The sequence below is a fragment of the Protopterus annectens genome, chromosome 9.part0 (assembly GCF_019279795.1).
Source record: "Protopterus annectens isolate FY-2018-M chromosome 9.part0, PAN1.0, whole genome shotgun sequence".
NCBI lineage: Eukaryota > Metazoa > Chordata > Ceratodontiformes > Protopteridae > Protopterus > Protopterus annectens.
This window is the reverse complement of record NC_056743.1, coordinates 409,279,115-409,301,425: the sequence shown is the minus strand read 5'-3', so window position 1 is coordinate 409,301,425 and position 22,311 is coordinate 409,279,115.

Sequence of the window (22,311 nt, the reverse complement as noted above, 5' to 3'; positions counted from 1 at the left end):
CAAATCCTTCATTCTTGCTCAAAGTCTGTACTGAAACTAACCTTAACCAGATCATACATTTGCCAGTGTTCTTTCCCGAACACACCAACAACTTAGACTATATGCTGCACAAGCTTGATGTTCATAGACAGCTCAGATTTTACCTCAATAGAACAAAAGAGTTCAGAAAATCAGAACAGATTTTCGTTTCCTTTTCAGATTCCAGAAAAGGTATGCCAGTGGCAAAAACAACACTTTCTAAATGGCTATCTGATTGTATCACATTTACTTATTCATAGGTAGGTACTAGGCTATTGGCCCTAGGGCCTATATAAGCCTAGCCAAAGGTACCCTGGCTTTCGCCACCCAAGAAAATTATCTTCCTGTGCCACTGTTGAGCAGAACCACAGAAGTGATCCCCGGGATGAATTTCCTATCTCCCATCCAATCATCGAGATTTTTCTTGAACAGTGCTAATGAGGAGCTTTGTTTGATATAGATAGGTAGTTTATTCTAGAGTATGGGAAGTCTCTGGGACAGGAATCTATCCCTCCAGCATGTTCTGTTTATTGTGGTGATGAGGTTTAGGTCCCTAGAGCGTGTAGCTCAGAGGGATTGGGATTTCTTTAAGTGGAGCATGTCTAAAAGCTCTGGGTTTGACATAGCTTTGTGTTAGGCAGATATCGCCTCTGAGTAGGCGATATGCAACGGAGTAAAGCTGCAGTTTTTTGAGACGGTCTGCATAGGGCATCTCTTTGAGGCTGGTAATCTTCTTTATGAGGTTTTTCTGTGGCCTTTCCATTTGTTGTAGATGTCTTGTGAGGTACATACCAAAAGGGGCATTGTACTCTATAATGGGTCTAATGAGTGACGAGTAGAGGGGAACAATGACCTCTTTTTGCCTGGATGAGAAACCTTTTGTGATGAGGTGTGCCACATAGAAGGATTTCCTGACTACTGTGGCGATGTGATTATCAAAGGAGAGACTACTGTCCACCTGTGTCCCAAGGTCTCTTATCACACTTTCGGTGTTATATAGACTACCACATATGTGGTAGTTCATGGGTACTGAGTTTTTACCAAAAGGAATGACAATGCACTTTTTGGCATTGAGCTTGAGGCCATGGCTTTGACACCAGGCATCTGTCTCAGCAAGGCCCTTTTGTAGGATGTCCACATCTTTTGGAGTTTTGATTATGGCTCCTAGTTTGCAGTCATCTGCGAATTTCATTAGCCAAAGATCTTCTCTGTTGGCCTATACTTCAGAGATGTAGATACTAAACAGGAGAGGACCCAGGACTGAACCCTGTGGTACTCCACTTGTCACTGGTCTGAAGCTGGATTTGGAGTCTGCTACTTTCACAGTGTGGGTTCTGTCAGTGAGCCAGTTGGCAACCCATCTTGTGACATAGGGATTTATACCTAGTTTAGTGAGTTTTTCTATAATTCCAGAGTGGGGGATGGTGTCAAATGCCTTGGCGAGATCTAGATAGGCTGTGTGAACCACCTTACCCTCATCTACGGCTTTGGTGACTGCTTCAAAGAAGTCTATCAGGTTTAGGAGACATGATCTGCCTTTTACAAACCCGAACTGGGTGGGATTCTGAGTTTAGAGATTACCAATGTCATTGTTTATAAGTTCCATGATGATACGCTCCATAGCCTTGCAGACCAGGCTCGTTAGGCTAATTGGGCGGTAGTTTCCGGGGTCTGTGGTTGCTCCCCCTTTGTGGAGTGGGATAACTGTCGCTGTGCGCCATTCAGTGGGCACATAGCCTGAGGTGAGGCTATGATTGAACATGGTACTTAGGTGGGGTGCCAGTTCGTTCTGTAGTTCATGTAGAACACAGCCTGGGATGTCGTCAGGTCCCATGGATGCCATGTTCTTGGCTTTGGATAGTGTGTTTTTTACCTGTGCAGCCGTGATTACAGGAACTTTGTATTCTTCTGTTATAGAGATGGGCCCTTTAGGGGATGACAGAGGGGTAAAGTTAGCACTGAACCTATTTGCCAGGATGTTGGCAATATCCGTTGGTTCTGTATATTTAGTGCCATTGTGCTGTAACTCAGAGCAAATCTGAGTGTTGCCATTGAGATTCTTGACATAGCTATAGAATGCTTTGTGGTTGTCTTTAGAGTCAGTGGTGATTTTGTTTTCATAACTAGCTTTGGAGGATTTTATGAGGGATCTCAGCTTCTTACTGATTCAGCTGCTAATCTACCTTTACAACACAAAATTAAGGCTCATTCTACCAGAGCAGTGTCTACATCCTCTGCTTTTTCTGCTAAACTTCCTGTAGGTAACATTTGTGCAGCAGCCACTTGGTCAAAACTTCATACCTTTATCACTCCAGGGACAGGGCCTCCTTTGGGTCTACTGTCCTGAAAAACATACTCCTGTGAGCCACCCGAGAAAGATGGTGCTTGGGACGCTACCCATCTGTAAGAATGAATGGCAAGATAGAACAATTCACATAAAGAAGTTATGTACTCACCATAACGTTCCATGCAAGTTGTTCATCTTGCCTTCATTCTTACTTCCCACCCTCCTTCCCCCTCCAGGGTTTTTAGAGGACTGAGATACTAGATTTTTCCAGGTTGCTGAATCTTTCTATGGGTTTCTCCCAAAGAGTGATAGAATGGCACATGGTATTATACGCAGCAAACAAGATCTGAGGTAACTCTAGCTGCATCATGGGATAGGGACTTGGCCTCGAGCTGTCTGAAGATCTTGAGCTTTGTAGTAGGCCGACTCTCGGCTCCGAACCCATCTGTAAGAATGAAGGCGAGATGAACAACTCACATGGAACGTTATGGTGAGTACATAACTTCTTTTTTCATCCAGTGATGGCATGAACAAAAATCATAATTAAGGGAAGAAATTTCCTGCATTCTTTCTTCAGATGTCAGACCAGCACCAGTATTCTTTAACTTTCTTACCTTGTGTCTATTTTTGTAACTGTTGTTAATGGGTGATCTCATATGATATAAACTTTATCATTTTCTATAATGCTTTGTGGCTTATTTTTCCAGTGTTTTTCAGCTACTTCAATACCATAATGTTTGCATAATCTGCAGTGAAACAGTCTTGCCACATTATTATGCCTTTCAGTATACAGTCCTCTTGCCATTAGTATATCACAACCAGCAACAAGGTGTGCAACTGCTTCCAATTCTGTTTTACAAAACCTACATTTGTCTGTTTCTCCCACATTTTCAATGCACTTTGTAAACCAAAGTGTACATAGTCCAGTATTTTGGGCCGCCAATATTAACCTTTCATCTTTTTATTTAAATTCACTTCTCCTTAACCATCCCTGCATTCGATCCTGATCAACATGAGGTTGCTCCAAGAGTTTTCTATACTTAAAGCTATATCTATGCATTTTCCACATTTCTTGCCTTCTCATCTGATCCTTCACCTTATATTTTTTCTTTTGCTTTTTGGCACATTCATTTGCTGCCTGATTTTATCTACTTCTGGTTTGATTTCCATTCCCGTTTGACACCAATATGCTCCTGCTAAACTAAGCAAAGAAATCATCTTAGACTTATTCTCCTCATGTTTCAAAACTTTCACTATATTTGGGTCTTGTGAGGTCAGCAGACGTATGCAGTCCCACAATTGCAGATCTGTACATGTAATCAGTTTCAAGTAGGCCCATACCTCCTTCAGAATGAGGAATATATATCTTCTTATGCAATGATTTTTATAAATCATTTGATGAGCCTGAAGCATCCTTCTTATTTTCCTGTCCAACCTATCCAACACCTTCTGCGGCCAGTCAATCACGCCAAAACTGTAGTTTAGGACAGCAAATTGGTTTATAGCTTGGACTTTATTCCTAAATGTCATTGCTATTTTCAATATTAATTTGTCTTCTAAAATATTCCTTACTAAGTTTTATTCATAATTGTTCGTGTTATTGTTGATTAATCACTTCCCAAATATTTATACACTCTCTTGCTCAAATTATTTTATATCACATTCTGTCCTAAACTGATGAATTCTTGGTGCTGCAGCTTTCCTGTTTAAATGTTGATCTGAAGTAGTTAACTTCATTTGATCAGCAACCTGTGGGTTACGGATCCGAGCCGGCAGCATAGCAAGCAAAAAGATCCGAGCTCCAAGCTCCTTCTCTCTACCCATACTGCACTGCAACCTCCTTCCAATCCCCATATCTCATTTGCCACAGCTTCGCCAGCACGGGATTCTTTAGCTCCAGGCAAGTGTTAGGGTTTTCCTCTAAAACTTGGTGTGTGCCCTTTTTATAATTTTGAGGTAAATTGTTAATTGGCCAAGATACTTATCAGGTTTTTCGTGTTTGAAAGTTGAAAACTTTTGTTTAGTGTAGGCCTCCCTTCCCACCCATCGTGTGTGTTCTTTAGAATGTCAGAAAGTGGCGTTCTCTAAGTGCACAGTGTGTGGCCACAAGCTGTCTCCAGCTCTCTGTGTGTAGTTTGCTTGGGGGTGGCCTATTTGTCTTCTGGCTGCAAGATTTGTGCAGCCTTCAACCTCAGAGCCCTGCGGGATCGCAGGAATAAGTTGATTCTGGTGGGTCTTCTACCCACAGAATCAACTTCTGCTTCTTCTTCCTCTTCAGCTTCCTTACCAGCCATGGCTGTGGCTGTTCAGCCTTCTGGCCGTTCTCCCCTGTCTGGGACTCATCCTCCCACCTTACCACAGGGAGAGAAAGAGGCTAAGAAAATTAAAGAAAAGCACAGGGATACAGAGAGACATATGGATAAGGATAAAGATAGAGAGAGGGGCCACAAGCGACAGGCCGAGTTAGATCCAACAGCCCCTTCTGTTAAAGTTATCTTGTCTCCAGTAAAGGTTCCCAGGCCATCTTTTCCTTGGCTCCAATCACCATGTTTTTCTCCAGAGCCGGAGGAAGCTAGACCACCCTCGAAGTAGTCTTTGCGTCGGCGGCATCCTCCAGATCAACCAAAAGCATCTCTGAAGCAGACATGGATCAGATGATGTGAAGGTTTCTTCAAACCCAAATGCAGATGGGGGTATTGCTGGCTCCCCTCCCCTCATGGTGCAGGGAGTTCAGCTCCTTTTTTCACCCCGATAGCTCCTTCTCCAATCCACCATCGGATATCGGAGTCTATGGATCTGAGGAGCCCCGGAGTCAGGGGGTTGGTGCCGATGGTACCTTCGACCTTGACGCCGGCCATGCCCTCGAGTCTGTCAGATCTGCTTTTGGGTCCGACCGTTCCAGCTTCGGCTCCAATCCCTTCAGATCCGAGGGTCTCAGCTACCAGTTTCAGGGATGCTGGGTTTCCCTCTGCATTCGATGTCGTGGAGAGGGTTCTCTCTGGAGGATCGAGACCTTTCACCGTGTCCTCGGGGTCCATCCCTGCTCCCTCACAGTTCAGTTTGTCTTCCATCATCCAGTCCCCCCAGGGACAGCCTGTGTCCAGTGCCCCCCAGGCAGTTCCCTTGGAGGAACAAGAAACCATTTGTGAGCCCTCCCCGGAGAGTCCACCCGAGGAGGTCCCTCACAAACGCTAGTGTAAGAGGAGGCACTTGGACTCCCCGAGTCCCTCACTGATGATACCGACTTGGAGGAAGGGGAGGGTTCACCCAAATCACCCCCCTAAGATGTCTCCTTTGGAGACATTATGGAAATCCTTCGCCGGGGGGGTGGTCAGCCTAAAAGCCTTCCTCTGATGAGTCAGTATTTCTGGAGGCATTCAACTCAGGCCCATCTACCTCTTGGGTGCCCCCCCCCCGGCCGACCCTCTGGTGGACATTTTCACCACCAGAGCATGGAGGGAACTGGACACTGTGGAGCCTATACCCAAAAGACCCTACAAAATACTGAGTTCACCAGCAGATAGAGCCTCTTGGAACAAAGGTTCCCCAGTTGATGCCATGGTGGTGGCGGCCACAAAAAAGTAACTTGCCCAAGAAAGTTCCTCAGTCCACCCCCCAGACAAGGAGTCCGGGGCTATGGACTGTCTTGGAAAGCGGACGTAGCTTCAGCCACCTTTACTGTAAGAGTGCTGAATTACTTGGCCCACGTAATTCAACTGCAGCGGGACCTCATGAAAGAGTAAGCTGAGTCTCCCCCGGAGCCCATGTCAGCCGAGGATAAACGGACCTTCTCGGCTCGTATGGCCACACTCAAGTCCGTATCTAATACGTCCATGCGTTTACTCTTTCATGCCACTGAGGGAGCCGCTAGGGCTAGCGGGTCCGGCATCGCCTTAAGGCATCATGCCTGGCTCCGTCTTTGTGACTTCTCGGAACCCTTCAAGGCGTCATTCGCTAATGCACCGTTTGATGGTTCCACCCTGTTCGGGAAGACTGTCCACGATACGCTTGTCCAGAGCGAGAAAGACGGGAAGACACTGTCAGCCTTCAGGATCCGCTTCTCTAACTCTCCTTCTCCAGGAACCAGCGAGGGCAAAAGAAGCTGTGGTTCTGAAAAACGTAGCAGTCCCGGAACGCTCAGGACTCCTTTTCCCCCAGAGGCAGAGGGGGACAAGGTGGATGCTGGCCCAGAGGCAGAGGGGGTCCGAAGAACTTCTGATCACGTGAACCTTTTTCAGAGTGACCCACGCAGCAACCCTGAGGGGTTACCCGACTGCTATTCTTTGGAGGCAATTGGGGGCGTTTTTCGATGCACCTAGCCCAGTGGGAGTCCATCACGACAGATCGCTGGGTGCTGCGAATAATATCCAGAGGCTATTCTATTCCCTTCATAAACAAACCCCCTTACACAAGGAGCCTCCCGGATGTCCCACCCACTCAGAGGGAGGCCGCAGCCTTGGAAATATAAAAACTACTAGAAAAAGGAGCCATCCAGCAGGTACCCCCAGACCAGTCTGGATCAGGCATCTATTCCAGGTTTTTTTTGGTGCCAAAAAAGACGGGGGACCTAAAGCCGATTCTCGATATGTCTGCAATGAACCTGTTCGTTGCCAAGGAAACATTCTGGATGGTCACGCTTCAATCCATCCTGCCCTTCCTGCAGGAGGAAGACTGGTTGTGCTCGATAGACTTCAAGGATGCGTACTACCATATCCTGATGAACAGGCGATCCAGGAGGTTCCTCCACTGTCATTATCAATTCAGGGTACTACCCTTCTGTCTCACCCCAGCCACCAGGGTGTTCACCAAGGTCATGGCAGTTGTAGCAGCCCACTTGAGACTTCAGGGCATTCAGGTCTTTCCGTACCTGGACGACTGGCTTCTCACTGCCCCCACCAGGCATCTACTCTTGCTAGCCAGAGATTTGCTTCTCCGGATATCACCTCAGCTAGGGATTACCATAAATCTAAGGAAGTCTTCCCTTCAATCTGTTCAACTGTTAGACTTCATAGGGGCGAGAATAGATTCTTGCCAGGCCAGGGCATTCTTAATTCCAGACAGACTACACAGCCTGACACTTCATGTGTTAGCGCTCCTGCAGTCACCTGTACCCCCCGCAGAAATAGTCCTGTGAGCCTTAGGGTCCATGGCAGCAGCTATCAACCTGATCCCTTGTGCTCGTCTGCATATGAGAATTTTACAGTGGACGTTGCAAGTTCAGTGGTTGATTCTTCATCAACCTCTAGATTTTCCGATCCCTCTGAGCAGTGTGTGCAGAAATGCGCTCAAGTGGTGGCTCCAATCTCGGAATTTGCAGGAGGGACATTCCTTTCTTGCGCCCCAACCCCAAGCCACAGTGACCACGGATGCCCCCTGCCTAGGGTGGGGGAGGGCATTGTTCAGGCAGGACTATTCAAGGCACGTGGACTCAAAATGAGACCGTTCTGCATATAAATGTACTAGAGATGAGAGCGGTCCTTTTAGCGTTGCAGGCCCTTCATGCTGGTCTACCTCTTGGAACTATTGCGATCCAGTCAGACAATATGTCAGTGGTCTGGTATATCAACAAACAAGGGAGGAACCAAGTCGTATCCCCTTTGTCGAGAAGCCATGAGAGTCTTTGAATGGGCGATCTCCACCAACCACTTTCTGATAGCAATGCACATTCTGGGTCTTTCCAACATCTTAGTGGACAAATTGAGCAGAAGTGTTCTTTCTCCTTACGAGTGGTCTCTGAACCCTTGTGTAGCGGAACAGATCTTCAAGTGGGGTCAGCCTTGATGCGATCTCTTCGCATCACCTTCCAGCACGAAGTGCAGCGAGTTTTACGCTCTAATCCCCCCGAGGGGGGGGAAGCCTCAGACACACACTTGTTCATGCTTGGCCACCCGGTCTTCTTTATGCATATCCTCTGCTCCTGCTCATGATAAAGTTCTTACAGAAAGTTTGCTGGTTGGGGAGCAGATGGATCCTCATAGCTCCATTTTGGCCTCGTCAAGTCTGGTTCCCCTGTCTATGGTCTCATCTCATAGTTCCACCTTGGATTTTGTATCCCATTCCAGATCTAATTCGTCATCCCTCGGGAATGCTTCCTCCAAATCTGAACAGACTGCAGCTCACAGCTTGGCTGCTCTAGTTCCATTAATTGCTAGGACTCCCGGTATCTCTTCTGTTAAATCTATCTTGGTTGCGGCACATAAATCCTCTACCAGGAAAATGTATTCTAGCAAATGGAAACGCTTCTCCATTTGGGCTTCACAGAGAAATCTAGATCCTTTTAACGCTCCGATCCCAGCGGTATTAGACTTTTTGTCTCATATCTTCCAGCAAGGAGCCAGCTCCTCCACCGTGACGGTACACCTGGCGGCTATTTCTCATTTCCATGTTGGAGACGATTTAGGCTTCCTCGCTCCTGCCAGAATTTGTAAGACCTTTTTGAAAGGCACTTTTCTTCTGCGACCCCCTTTTAAGAATCCGTCACCACCGTGGGATCTGACTGCGGTTCTTTAGGCCTTAATTGTGCCTCCTTTCGAGCCCTCTGCATCAGTTGACTTAAAATTTTTGTCATGGAAAACGGCCTTCCTGATAGCTATAACTTCAGCAAGGAGAGTGTCGGAGCTGCAAGCTCTTTGTATGAAATCCCCCATACCTTGTATTTCATAAGGATAGGGTGTCTCTCAGGACTAATCCATCCTTTCTTCCTAAAATTGCTTCTGAGACAAATATTAATCAATCTATTAATTTGCCTGTCTTTTTCCCTAATTTTCAGAACAAAGGGGAATAAAGACTTCATTTGCTGGATGTTCACAGGCAGTTATATTTTTATTTGCACAGGACGGCAGCCTTTCGCAAATCTGATCAACTTTTTGTTTCCTTTACTAAACCCTTTCTAGGGAAACCAGTTTCAAAGGTGACTCTGGCTAGGTGGATTTCCCTTTGTATCCTACAAGCATACAGAGAGCTTGGTTTACCAGAACCAGTAGGAGTTCATGCTCATTCTACACATTCTATGACGATGTCTGCAGCATTCTGGTCTAGAGTTTCCCTGGATGACATTTGCTCAGTGGCTACCTGGGCGTCTTCTCACACCTTTATTAATCATTATAAACTGGATTTGGTGTCTAGAGGAAGGGCTTCTTTTGGCTCTGCAGTGCTCCGGAATATCCTTCCTTAAGGGCCTCCCAAGATATCGGGTAGCTGGGGACTCTGTCCGACAGGTTGCTGATCAAATGAAGTTAACTACTTTAGATAAAGAAGTTATGCACTCACTATAATGTTCCATCTGAGTAGGTAAACTTCATTAGTCAGCAACCGTCCCCCCCTCCTTCCCCCTTACCTTGGCATTTTTTTGCTGCACTCGATGTGCAGAGTTCACGAGTTAGAGGTTTGTCCTTGGTTTAGGGATCTCAGGTTAGTTTGTTGGTGTCATGTATGAAGTGGCAAACTCGATCTGAGGATTGGGAGGAGGTTGCAGTGCAGTATGGGTAGTGGGGGGAGCTTGGAGCTCGGATCTTTTTGCTTGGTATGGTGCCGGCTCGGATCCGTAACCCACAGCTTGCTGACAAATTAAGTTTACCTACTCAGATGGAACGTTATGGTGAGTACATAACTTCTTTTTTTGCACGTTTATCAAGACCAAATGACATTCTTATATCATCTGAAAAAGTTTTGACCATTTGCAGTTGTGCTTTCAGTTCCTCATCTGATGAACCACAGAGTTTTAAATCATTTACAAAAAGATGAGGAGAAGTCTTTGCACTTAATTTTCTGGGATCCAACAATATGTGAATTAGACAGCTTAATGGGTTAAGGGCAAGGCAAAAGAGCAGGGGTGACATTCACCCTGGAATATCTCCCTTTGAATTTTTATCCTGTAATAATTGTCCTTTATCATGGCTTAACTGCAAAGTGGTTTGCCACTGTTTCATGGTTGCAGTAGTATAATCAATCAGTGTAGAATGTATCTTGTACATTTTTAAATACTCATTTATCCATGAATGTGGGATACTGTGAAATGCTTTTTTGTAGTCTATCCATGCCATACTTAGATTATTCCCATTTTTACAGCTCTCCATTATGACTTTGACAACAAATAATCCTTTGTTCCATATGACTTTTTATTACCCTTTTGTTCTATTGCCAGCTGCTTTTTGTGTTACCCCTCTGACGTCACACTTGGATAAACTTGAAAAAAAAAAACAGTATATATTTACTATCAGACATATATAAACAGAATGCTTCTTTATCCTTCCCCAGAAGAAAAGTATATACATTTAATGCTTGTGAGGAAAATGAAAAATATGGTTGTTTCTAACTTGTTACTTTTATGCACTACACTGCTCTTGTGCAATTTTAGTGACCGTCTCTGCACCCCTCTGAAATTTGAGGAAGGATAAAGAAATAATGACCACTCTGCCCACAGAGCAACACAAGAATAGTGATCTTTGAGGTTTGACAGGAAAGTTAAAGAAATAGAAACATACTCCACAGCTTCCCACATGAGCTACAGTGACATTCTGTGTATACATCTAGGTATGGCTGTTTTTAGACTAGGTGGGGCTCAAGGCAGAGCCACTATTAAGCCTGTGTCAAAATCATCTTATACAACCTTGGTGTGTGGGGGCCATAAGCCCCCAGAAGCCATGGAGGTTAGAATGTTATGTAATGCATTGTATGCCTTATTATTTTGAAAGAGGACTTAAACTGAGCAAATCACAAAAGGCTCAGTTGCTTTCATCCAGACAGCCTCCTTGCTCGCCACCTCTGTATACAATTCTTAGAATGTATAAATGTAACTACTGCTTGTGTATAAATGTAAATAGAAATGTAACTACTCTGTGTTTAACTGGAGCTTAGTATAATACAATGGAAGCAAATAGAGCTTTTTCTCCAAGCCTGCGCTAAAAATGGGTATTGCCCAGTCAGATTTTCCAGGTCGAGACAGACAGACAAATAAATAAATAAATTCAGACATCTGATTGTGATAGAGAATGGCCATGTAATGTAGTTCACACAAACAATTGCCATGCATTAAAAACATTCCAAGCTGCTTTATATTTCACAGTAGTCCTACCAAAGCAGAATAATGAGTAAACAGTAGACAGCCCTAACAATTATAACTGCTTTATCTATTCGCATTTCAGATGTCCAGTTCAGTAGTCCGTCTTACTTCATACAAATGCGTACTTCATCTGAAAAACAGATACTGACTGTGTAAACTGAACGAAGAACAAGATGTCAGTTACTTTCTAGAGACAGCTCCAAACCCCACTCAGCAGTTATAGCTACTTTTGTGTGCACTTCAGACAATTGGGACAAAAAATGGTGGCCTTGTATTACAGTTCAGTTCTGTGAACTTCTGTGGAAACAGTCAGACATTAAAATATTTCAAGTTGCTTCACAGAAATCATGTTAATTCTGCAAACGTGTATTTGTCCTGCAAAACCAGATCATAACTGTGTAAACTGAGAAAACAAGAGGGCCAGTTACCTTCTGCAGACAGACCTAAGCAGCAGTTATAGCTAAAATTAAAGCCATATATTGTATTTAGCAAAACTTACTTTAAACACCACACAGGGTGTGCAATAGCAAGCCCTACCTCTGCCCTCTATTCAGTCATGCCCTCCTTTACATTTGTACAAAGACATTTGGTATGACATCATTGGGAGTACTGCCTCCCTTTCACCCCCTGACACAAGACTGCAAGGCTTTTAAAAGGGTGCCATTCACAGTTGACTTTGCATATATGCTGGGGTTTCCTTGCTGTATATCGGCATTCCTCTCTCAGCATCAGTCATTCACAGGCATTCCCAAATCTGTGAGAAAATGGTGCAGGGTGTTTGCAGTAAGTTATGCCGTATTTTTCGGCTTTGTTCTCTGGAAATAGTAGCCACATATTAAAGTGTTCCATGTTACTTCACATACGTCACAGTAATAATGCAAATGGACACTGATCCTATACAGCTAGATAGTGACCGTTTAAATGAGAAAAGACCAAGAAAGAAAGTTACTTTCTAAAGACATATCCCCCCCCCCAACAGCCATACCAAAAAGTATTATATTTCATCTTTGTTTAATGGAAACGCTAGGCACGTGTTAAAGTATTCCAAGTTGCTTTCATTAATTATTGTAATCCTGCAAATGTACAACAATCCCGCAAGGCCAGATAGTGATTCTTTAAACTGAGAAGACAAGGTCAGTTACTTTCTGCAGTCAGCTCCCATACCCACCCTGTAGTTATAACTAAACATGTCAGCCATGGATTGTATTTCAGCTCTCTTCCGTGGCAGCAGAAGCTACACATTGAAGTATGTCATGTTTCCCTAAAGTCAGAAGGATGGGCAGAAAGTAGCCATTAGTCATATTCCCTCAAAGACAGGCCAGTAGTTTATGTAGAACAGCAACTTTATTTTCTGAGGAGAAGCACAGAACTGCAATGTCTGGAATTTTGATTGACTTACCCAACACTCAGTGGTTTACCAAGAAAAAAAAATATCAGGGATGTATGCCATAACATCTTAACATAAGGAATGTAGACCGTGTCAAAAATAATGGAGGGGGGTGAACCTTGGGATAGATTTTAAATACTGCTTTAGTAAACTTAGAACATTACAAGAATAACAGATTTTTCATTAGCATACATTTTCTGAAGGATATGTAGTCTGAAACTGAAGTGTCTGTCATTATGGTATGTGGTAAAATACTTGTTAATTGCAACAGAAACTGAGACAGCTGAACCACTAGACAGCCCCATAAGTCATCAAAAAGATCTGGTTGTCTGCTAGTAACAATAAAAAAATACACAATTACTTGCCTCCCACCATCACTGAGCATCTCTTTGCACCAGACTTTCACTTTTGAACTCCTTGACTTCTTCCTGTATCCAACCCACAACCTGTCTGATTCTTTGTCTGGGTAGGTCATAGGTGGGATGAGCAGGAGGCCAACAAATGAAATGAGAAAATCTACAGGATATCCTCCCTAGGGTGCTGCTCCATCATTGGTGCTTTCCTGTATTTATTTTTTATTTTTTTGTAGTACAGTTTTACAACAAAAATAAATAAATACATGCATGCATGCATACTGGAAAGGCTCCCTTGCTAGGGCAGCGAGAGGAAAAACCCTACGAGGTCACTAGATTGGCTTATGTCTGAAGCCAGCCATGTCTGGGACGTATGTTTGAGGACTAAGGAAGTCTGTATGGGGAGGTCAGAACTAGAATCAGAGACACTGCAGCCAACTGGCAAAAGGTGTCAGGGTTGGGATAGTGTGTGGTAGGAGAGTATCAAAGAAGTTGAAAAGTAAGGTGAACAAAACGGTGGTGCAACCACTGCTTCTGTATAGCACAGAAACCAAAGCCAGTAACGATAGAGTGGGTGAGGAGGCTTGGAGATGAAGGCCTGAGACAAGTAGTAGGATGCACACTGTGGGACAGATGAAAAAATAGGGATATCAGAGTGGTAGACAGGGTAGCCCCAAGTACATAGGTCACATGTGCAGGAAAGCAGATGATGTGGTAAGGCATGTTTGGGAGAAATGGGAAGAAGACAAGAGCAGGCAAGGACATCCAGCTCAAGAGATGGCTGGATTTGCATGACCGAAGATCTAAGAAAGAAGATAGCAGAGTGGCTCTGAATAGACAGAAGTGCCAACAATTAGCACAAAACCCTTATCCTATGTGAAAACAACAGTAGATGATAACACGCTCTGCTGTTTCTTTACTGACCTCTGTAGGGGTTTGCCTTACCAGTCAGGTGCAGTTTCTTTTAATTTTCAAATCTGTGATTAGCTTCCTTTATAGTTCACAATTTCCATGCCATTTTCCCCCAAGAATTATTTTCTGTTCTTTAGTTGACTTTTCCTGCATTCTTTCTCCAGACGTCAGGCCAGCACCAGTATTCTTTAGCTTTCTTTCCTTGAGTTACTCCCTGGGCAGTAGACAGTACTTTTACTTGCAAATATTGAGTCTCTGAGCATTTAGTATAGCTCTTCCTTTTACCATGTATTCTTCCTGACTTGTGTTTTTACTCCATAGCTTTACCTATCTCATCTTGTTTGCTCTGTACTTTGTCTAGCTTGTGAATTGTCTGTCTGAACAAATCCAGTTTTGCTACCTTTTCTCTGATTCATGGGTGCATTTTTTTCTGTTACAGATTTAAACTTCTCACTTCTGAAGAATGAAACCCAAACAAGCTTTGTCTTCTACTTGTCTGTGTGTGTGTGTGTGTGTATATATATATATATATATATATATATATATATATATATATATATATATATATATGGGTCTACTTCTAATGACCGAAACGCCGATTCGCCGACAGTGAAATCACCGACGCCAGAAAACCGACAACACACAAACCCGACAACGCGAAACACCGAACACCATAACACCGACACACTACACGTAAACAACACAGTACACTACAACACATATCCACTAGCCCTAACCCAAACCCTAACCCTAAGGTCCGACACTACCGCACACTCTCCCTACCTGCACCCTAACCCTAACTCACTTACACACCCAACCCCAAGCTCCGACACTAGACACTCTCCCTACCTGCACCCTAACCTAACTCACTTACACACCCGAACCCCAAGCTCCGACACTACCGCACACTCTCCCTACCTGCACCCTAACCCTAACTCACTTACCGAACCCCAAGCTCCGACACTACCGCACACTCTCCCTACCTGCACCCTAACCCTAACTCACTTACACACCCCGAACCCCAAGCTCCGACACTACCGCACACTCACCTATCACACACCCTAACCCTACATCCCTGAGTATTGCACACTTACCTGTCCGCTCCCTACTCCTAAATCCCTCACTATCGCATACTTACCAGGTCGCGCTTACACATTCCCCTTGTCGGTCTTCCGTCTGTCGGGATTCGAGCGTGTCGGTCAACTGCGTTGTCGGTCGATGTTCTTCATTCCACATTGCTGCAGTCCTAACTATTGGGTAGTCCGCTGTCCAGTCGGCCCGAATACCAAAGTATATGGCTGACGTCGGTCACGGCGCATTAGACTGACGTCAGTACGTCAGGGTACTAATGCGCATGACCGGCGTCATATCCTCAGTCTTTTTTTGCCGCATGGTCCGATGCAGAAGCAATTTTGCGAGTGCAGGTTGGCGTTCTGAAAGTTTCTGAAGTCAGAGTTTCAGACCGAATCAAAGTTGGCTAAGTACCCGTTGGGAATATTTTGGTTTTTCTTGCCTCAGTATTTAACCGGATGTCAGAAAAAGTGAATAACTGTATTTCTTGTGGGAAACAGATACCTCATAGGGATTACCATACTTTGTGTATACCTTGTTTAGGGCCTGAGCACGGCGTTGTTGGATGCCGCTCTTGTGCAAGATTTAACAAACGCACTATTAAGAGAAGGTTAGACTGTGCCAGGTTAGTGTTTGGGAAGCGTTGTAATTATAAAATGCCGTCGGATGTTCCGCGCCCGCTTCGGCAAAAAGCGCAAGGATAAAGCAGCAAAGCCTAGAGTGGAAGAACCGACTGTCCCTGACGCGGTTCTTTAGAAGGCTCAGTGGAGCCGGAGGTTCTGCCAGGTGTTTCTTTGGAGTCTCAGGAGAGACTTTATTGTTACAGGATGTATCCTCTCAGGAAGTAGGCCAGGCTGAGGGGCTTCTCAGGTGGCTGTTCTTCCCTCTCTTCCTAAGGTGGTTAGAGCCTCCCCTCTGTTTCCAAGGCTTCTTTGAGAGGCAGGCCTAGTGTAGCTTCAGTGGGGGTTTCTCCTAGTGCTTCAGGGTCTTTGCCTAAGAAACATATGCTTAAAATGGCAGAGGATTTGATTACTATGATTAGAGGTTCTATGCCCCTCCTGATAAGAGGCCTAGGGTGGAACCTGAGTTTGAGAGTTTTGAGCACTGTTCGAGGCTTCTGAGTCTTCGGTTGAAGACTTGCAGGAGTATCCTCCTTATTCTGATTCTGATGTGGATGATTCTACTCCTTCAGCTTCTCCTCCTGAGGATTTTTCATTTTCAGAGACTCTGCATTCCATGAGGGAGCATTTTAAATGGGAAGGTCAAGATTTCTCTGATTCCAGGAAGAGGCTTAGGGAATTCTTGTTTTACCCCAGCATAGGCCTTTAGCTATACCTCCGGTTCTGAATGTGGTGGAAGATGTTTTGCAGAGGCTTCCTGAATCCTGATTCTTTGCCTCCTGCACCAGTTAAACCGGATAGGTACTATAGGGTGCCTGAAGCTCATAAGTATCTTTTCAAGAGTCCTAGGGCAGACCCGGAAACTGTCTCTCAGGGGCCTAAAGGTGTGAAGGCTTCTGTGGTTAAAAATCCTGTTCCTCCTGATAAAGAGTCAAGGGCTTTGGATAGATGGGGAAAGAAAGTGTATACTTCTTCCACTTTAGCCATGAGGGCATTGAATTGTCAGTTTCACATGTTAAAATATCAGAATTACCTCCTTTCACAATTGAAATCTAAGGTGGATACTCTGGCAGAAGGTATTGTGTGTAAAGAGTTGCAGGATTTAGTTCATGTGTCTGAACAGGTGGGTAAACATTCCTTGCAGTGTGGTTTTGATGCTGTGCAGGCCTCCTCGAGGGTGGCTGCCACTGGTTCTGTTCTTCGTAGGCACGCCTGGTTGAGAGATCAGAACTTAGCTGAGCATGTTAAGACTAGGATTTTGGATGCTCCTTTACAGTCTGATGTGTTGTTTGGTTCGCCTGTTGAAGCAGTTTTAAAGAAAATGGAGGACAAGGCTAAGTCTATGCAAACTGTTAAAGATTTTTTGCAGGTGCAGCCTCCAAGTTTAGTAGAAATTGGCCTACTAAGGGGTGGACTTATCCTGCTTATGATTCCCAGTCTAGGGGTAGGTCTAGACGTGGTAGGGGCAGAGCTCAAGGTTCTTTTAGGCCTAGGACAGGGAGTTCACCTGCTCAGACTTCTGGTGAGGGCAGGGGTCAGTCCTTTCGTAAGCAGACCCAATGACCTGCCTTTTCAGCTGCCAGTACATTCTCGCCTGGCAGCACCTCTGGGAGGAAGGCTGTCTCTTTTCAAAGAAAATTGGGATTTAATTACCCAAGACAGATGGGTTCTGGATATCATTCACCACGGTTACAGGTTTTATTTCCATACCTTGCCTCCTTTCAAAGGCATGCCAGACATTCCTCCTCTACAAAGAACAGAGGCTCACAAGCAAATTTCTCTGTTGCTGCAAATAGGAGCCATTCAGTCAGTTCCTGTGCCAGAAAGGGGCCTAGGATTTTATTCTCGCCTGTTCCTAGTACCAAAGAAGGGGAACACGTGGAGACCAATTCTGGATTTATCTATCCTCAACACTTATCTGGACATTCCCAAGTTCAAAATGTTGACGTTACAACAGCTTTTACCTCTGCTGGGCAAAGATCACTGGATGGTAACTTTAGATCTCAAGGAAGCTTACCTTCATGTGCCTATAAGGCTAAGTTGCAGGAAGTATCTGCGTTTTCGAGCTGGAAATTCTCATTATCAGTTCTCTGCATTGCCCTTTGGCTTATCCACTGTGCCCAGAGTATTCACAAAGGTTCTGGCTCCAGTGATAGCTTACTTCAGGCTAAAAGGAATTCAAATCTATCCTTACTTGGACGACTGCCTGATTCTGGCTCAAGAAAAGGAAGACCTTCTACAGCATTTGGAATATGTTATAGCAGTGCTAAGATGCCTAGGGTATTCTGTGAACGAAATAAAGTCCAGTCTAGTACCCTCTCAAGACATGTGCTTTCTGGGTGTGAGACTGAATACAGCAGCCCAGATGGCCTTTTTAACCCTGGACAAACAAAAGAATCTATCCAGTTACTTCCATCAACTATCTCTTCAGTCCGGGCTGACTGCAAGGACAGTCCTTCAAGCCTTAGGGTTCATGGCATCTTGTATTCTGGTGCTTCCCAATGCCAAACTGCATATGAGGAAGCTACAATGGTATCTAAAAAATCTATGGACACAGCACTGCCAGGATTTGGACACTGTCATTCAAATAATACCTTGCATTCAAATGGAATTCTTGTGGTGGGCTCAGGAATGTCACCTAAACAAGGGACTCTCTGTGACCCGGCCAGAGGCGAGTCAGATTCTAACGACAGATGCCTCAGACATTGCTTGGGAGCTCATCTAGATGGAAAATGGATACAAGACAAGTGGCCTGCCAGACTACAGCATCTACATATCAACATGAAAGAGATGTTAGCAGTCCAGTTTGCATTAATGGCTTTCAAGGAGTTACTTCTTCCAGGGCAGGTGTTGATTCTAACAGACAACACAACTGTCATGTGGTACATCAACAAACAAGGGGGAACACATTCTTACCCATTGTGCAGGCAAGCAATGATTTTATGGGAGACTGCGCTCAGCTTGCAACTAACTCTTCAGGCAAGGTTTCTGCCGGGAGCACAGAACTCCTTAGCAGATGTGTTAAGCAGGCAAATCATGGATCCCCACGAGTGGAAACTGGATCTTCATGTATTTCTAAAATTGACAGTGTCATGGGGAACTCCAGACATAGATCTGTTCGCTTCTCCACTAAACCACCAGCTGCCACAGTTTTGCACGAAGGGATTTCATCACACAGCTTGGAAAGTGGATGCTCTTTCTTTCAGTTGGAAAAATCTTCATGTGTATGCTTTTCCACCTCTTCCTCTTCTCCCAAAGGTGCTTCTAAAGGTCAGACAAGACAAGCCAAGGATGATTTTAATAGCTCCAGATTGGCCTCGGCAGCACTGGTACCCATTACTGAGGAGTCTGGTAAGGAAGCCTCCATGGCCTTTACCCTTGATTCCACATCTGTTGTCTCAGAAGGACGGTCGTCTGCTCAATGTCAAGCTTCACTCTCTTCATCTAACAGCCTGGCATATTCTGTTTTGAAAGACAGCAGGTCTCAACTTCCTCAACAAGTTTTAAATGTGATTATGGAAGCCAGAAGACCTAGTACAAGGAAAGTGTACGCAGAAAAATGGAAGAGATTTTTATTTTGGACTGCAGCAAAGAATTTGGAGATTTCGGAGCCTAATTTGAGTGTGGCTCTTCAATATCTTACTGAGTTATTGGACAAAGGTTTGTCTTTCTCTTCCATTAAGATTCATGCTGCAGCAATTTCAGCTCACTATGATTGTGACCCACCATTGTTTTCACATCCTTTGTTCAAGCAATTCCTTAGAGGGGCAAAGAATATAAGACCCCCACGTAGAGCTCCTACTCCTGCTTGGGATCTCAATTTTGTGTTGGAGAAACTTACTCTACAACCTTTTGAGCCTGCAGCTACTGCTGAACTGAAATACTTGTCATGGAAGACTGCTTTTTTGTTGGCCATTACTTCTGCAAGAAGGGTTTCTGAGTTACAGGCCCTTATGGCGGTTGAGCCTTTTTTGATTTTTCATAAGGATAGGGTATCATTACGTACTAATCCTTCCTTTATGCCTAAAGTGGTTTCTAGTGTGGCTTTAAACCAAACTATTCATTTGCCTACTTTCTATGCAGATCCCCAAAATAAAGGGGAAAAGATTTTGCACACTTTAGATGTACACAGGCAATTGCGTTATTATTTATGCAGGACTAAGGATTTTAGGCAGTCTCAGCAGTTGTTTGTTTCTTTTGCTTTGAGTTCGCAGGGCAAGCCTGTGTCAAAACAAACTATTTCTAGGTGGATTGGGCTCTGCATTGCATTTTGTTATTCCCATCATGGCAAGGAGATTCCAGCTGGGATTAGGCCTCATTCCACTAGGGCTACTGCCACTTCAACAGCATTTCTAAGGGGGGTGGCAACTAAGGATATTTTGGAGGCAGCTACTTGGAGTTCAGTGCATACTTTCTCTAAGCATTACCACCTTCCTCTCTACTCTAAGTCTAGGGCTGGTTTTGCCACAGCTATTTTGCAAGGCATGTTATCAGCTCCTGCTTCCTTATGATTTGCCAGCCTCCCTTACCTCTGCTTTGGGATTCTACCCAATAGTTAGGACTGCAGCAATGTGGAATGAAGAACATAGTACAGTTTTGTACCTACCATAAATGTAGATGTTCGAGGATCCACATTGCTGCAGTCCAATTTACCCTCCCTCCTTCCCTCTGTGTTTAGGGGTGGTTGTGTAGGTGAGATTATATTCTGGTACCTTTGTATATATTTTTGGTGCAGGTATGTTTGGTGTGTTTTGGTTTTGGCCTTGTCTTTTTAGGGTCTTCTGACATCTGGGGCAAGAAAAGACTGAGGATATGACGCCGGTCATGCGCATTAGTACCCTGACGTACTGACGTCAGTCTAATGCGCCGTGACCGACGTCAGCCATATACTTTGGTATTCGGGCCGACTGGACAGCGGACTACCCAATAGTTAGGACTGCAGCAATGTGGATCCTCGAACATCTACATTTATGGTAGGTACAAAACTGTACTTTTCGTGTCGGTGATTTCACTGTCGGCGAATCGGCGTTTCGGTCATTAGAAGGAGACCCATATATATATATATATATATATATATATGTATATATATATATATATATATATATATATATATATATATATATATATATATATGGGTCCCCTTGAAAACATCTAAAACCCATAACATCTAATTTCATAACATTGAGTGCAGAACATCTAAAACCCATAACATTGAATTTCATAACATCTGACAGTACAAATCACATGAAAAATAACACCCCCTCCACATATAATGACATATAATGACACCAAACTACCAAACACGCTTTTTACTATGTTTCTGCAGGGGGGCTTGATACAGTGGGGTTAGGAAATTTACTTTTTCCACTGTAGTGTGATCTTGGAGTTGGTATATTTAATTTTTGGGGGGTGGGGGGGCTGAGCCTTCTTGGGATTTGTAGTGTTAGATGTTATGAAATTCGATGTTATGTGTTTTAGATGTTCTCTTCCCAATGTTATGAAATTATGGGTCTACTTCATAAGAACGAAAACTCGCTTGCTCAAAGACGAAATCACCATGACAAGCTGTCCGAAACTTGAATTAAATGAATGACCATATTGCCGAAACTATTGTCAGGTTAAGTATCCAGTCGACCAGGTGGTTGGGCTACCCCACACCCCCCCCAACTAAATATACCAATTCTGAGATCACACTACAGTTGGTAAAAGGGCAAATTTCCTCACGTTGGTCGACGGGATACTTACCCTGAGAAAAGTTTTAGAAATATGGTCGTCCGTTAAAATTAGGTTTCGGACATCTCATCTCTATGATTTCATCTTAGGGTAAGTGACCTATATATATATATATATATATATATATATATATATATATATATATATATATATATATTCACACACACACACATGCCTGCATACATATACACATGTATGTATGTGTGTGTGTGTGTGTGTGTGTGTGTATATATTTCTATATAGGTATATATACATATACGGGTCCCTATCATTTGATCCTGTTTTCAGAAAGTCGAAATTCATATGGTCGAGACTATATGATCGAGTTTTTGAAAGCCCAAACCTTTGGAATGGCGATCGCTGTACAATGCAGATCAGTAAATTTACCCTTTTCCTCACTGTAGTGCGATCTCGAAGTTGGTATATATAATTTGTGTTGTGTGCGGGGGGGGGGGGGGGCTTGTCTCCCTCTGCAAAAAAAAAAAAAAAAAAAGGTAAAGTTTTGTGGGGGGTTTTTGTGTGTGTGTTTTTTTTTATGATAGAATTTTCAGAAATGTGATCTTATGGTCTCGACTGTATGAATTTTGAGTTTCTGAAAACTCGATCATCTGAAATAGATCCACACGTGGATGTTTATGCATAGGGGAATTTAATATTTTTGACTGTATAAACATTTTTGTAGTGGAAAATGCCCTTTTTCCCAGTATTTGCAATCTCAGAGTTATAAAGTTAGCAGGGTTATATGGGTTTTAATTTTGCATGCACCAAGGCTGTTGCTCAGTGCATCCGAGGTAGTGTGTTCATGTTTGCAATTCTGACAGTTTCTGATCGCCATTGTAAACATCATTATTTTAGGCCACTCAATGAAA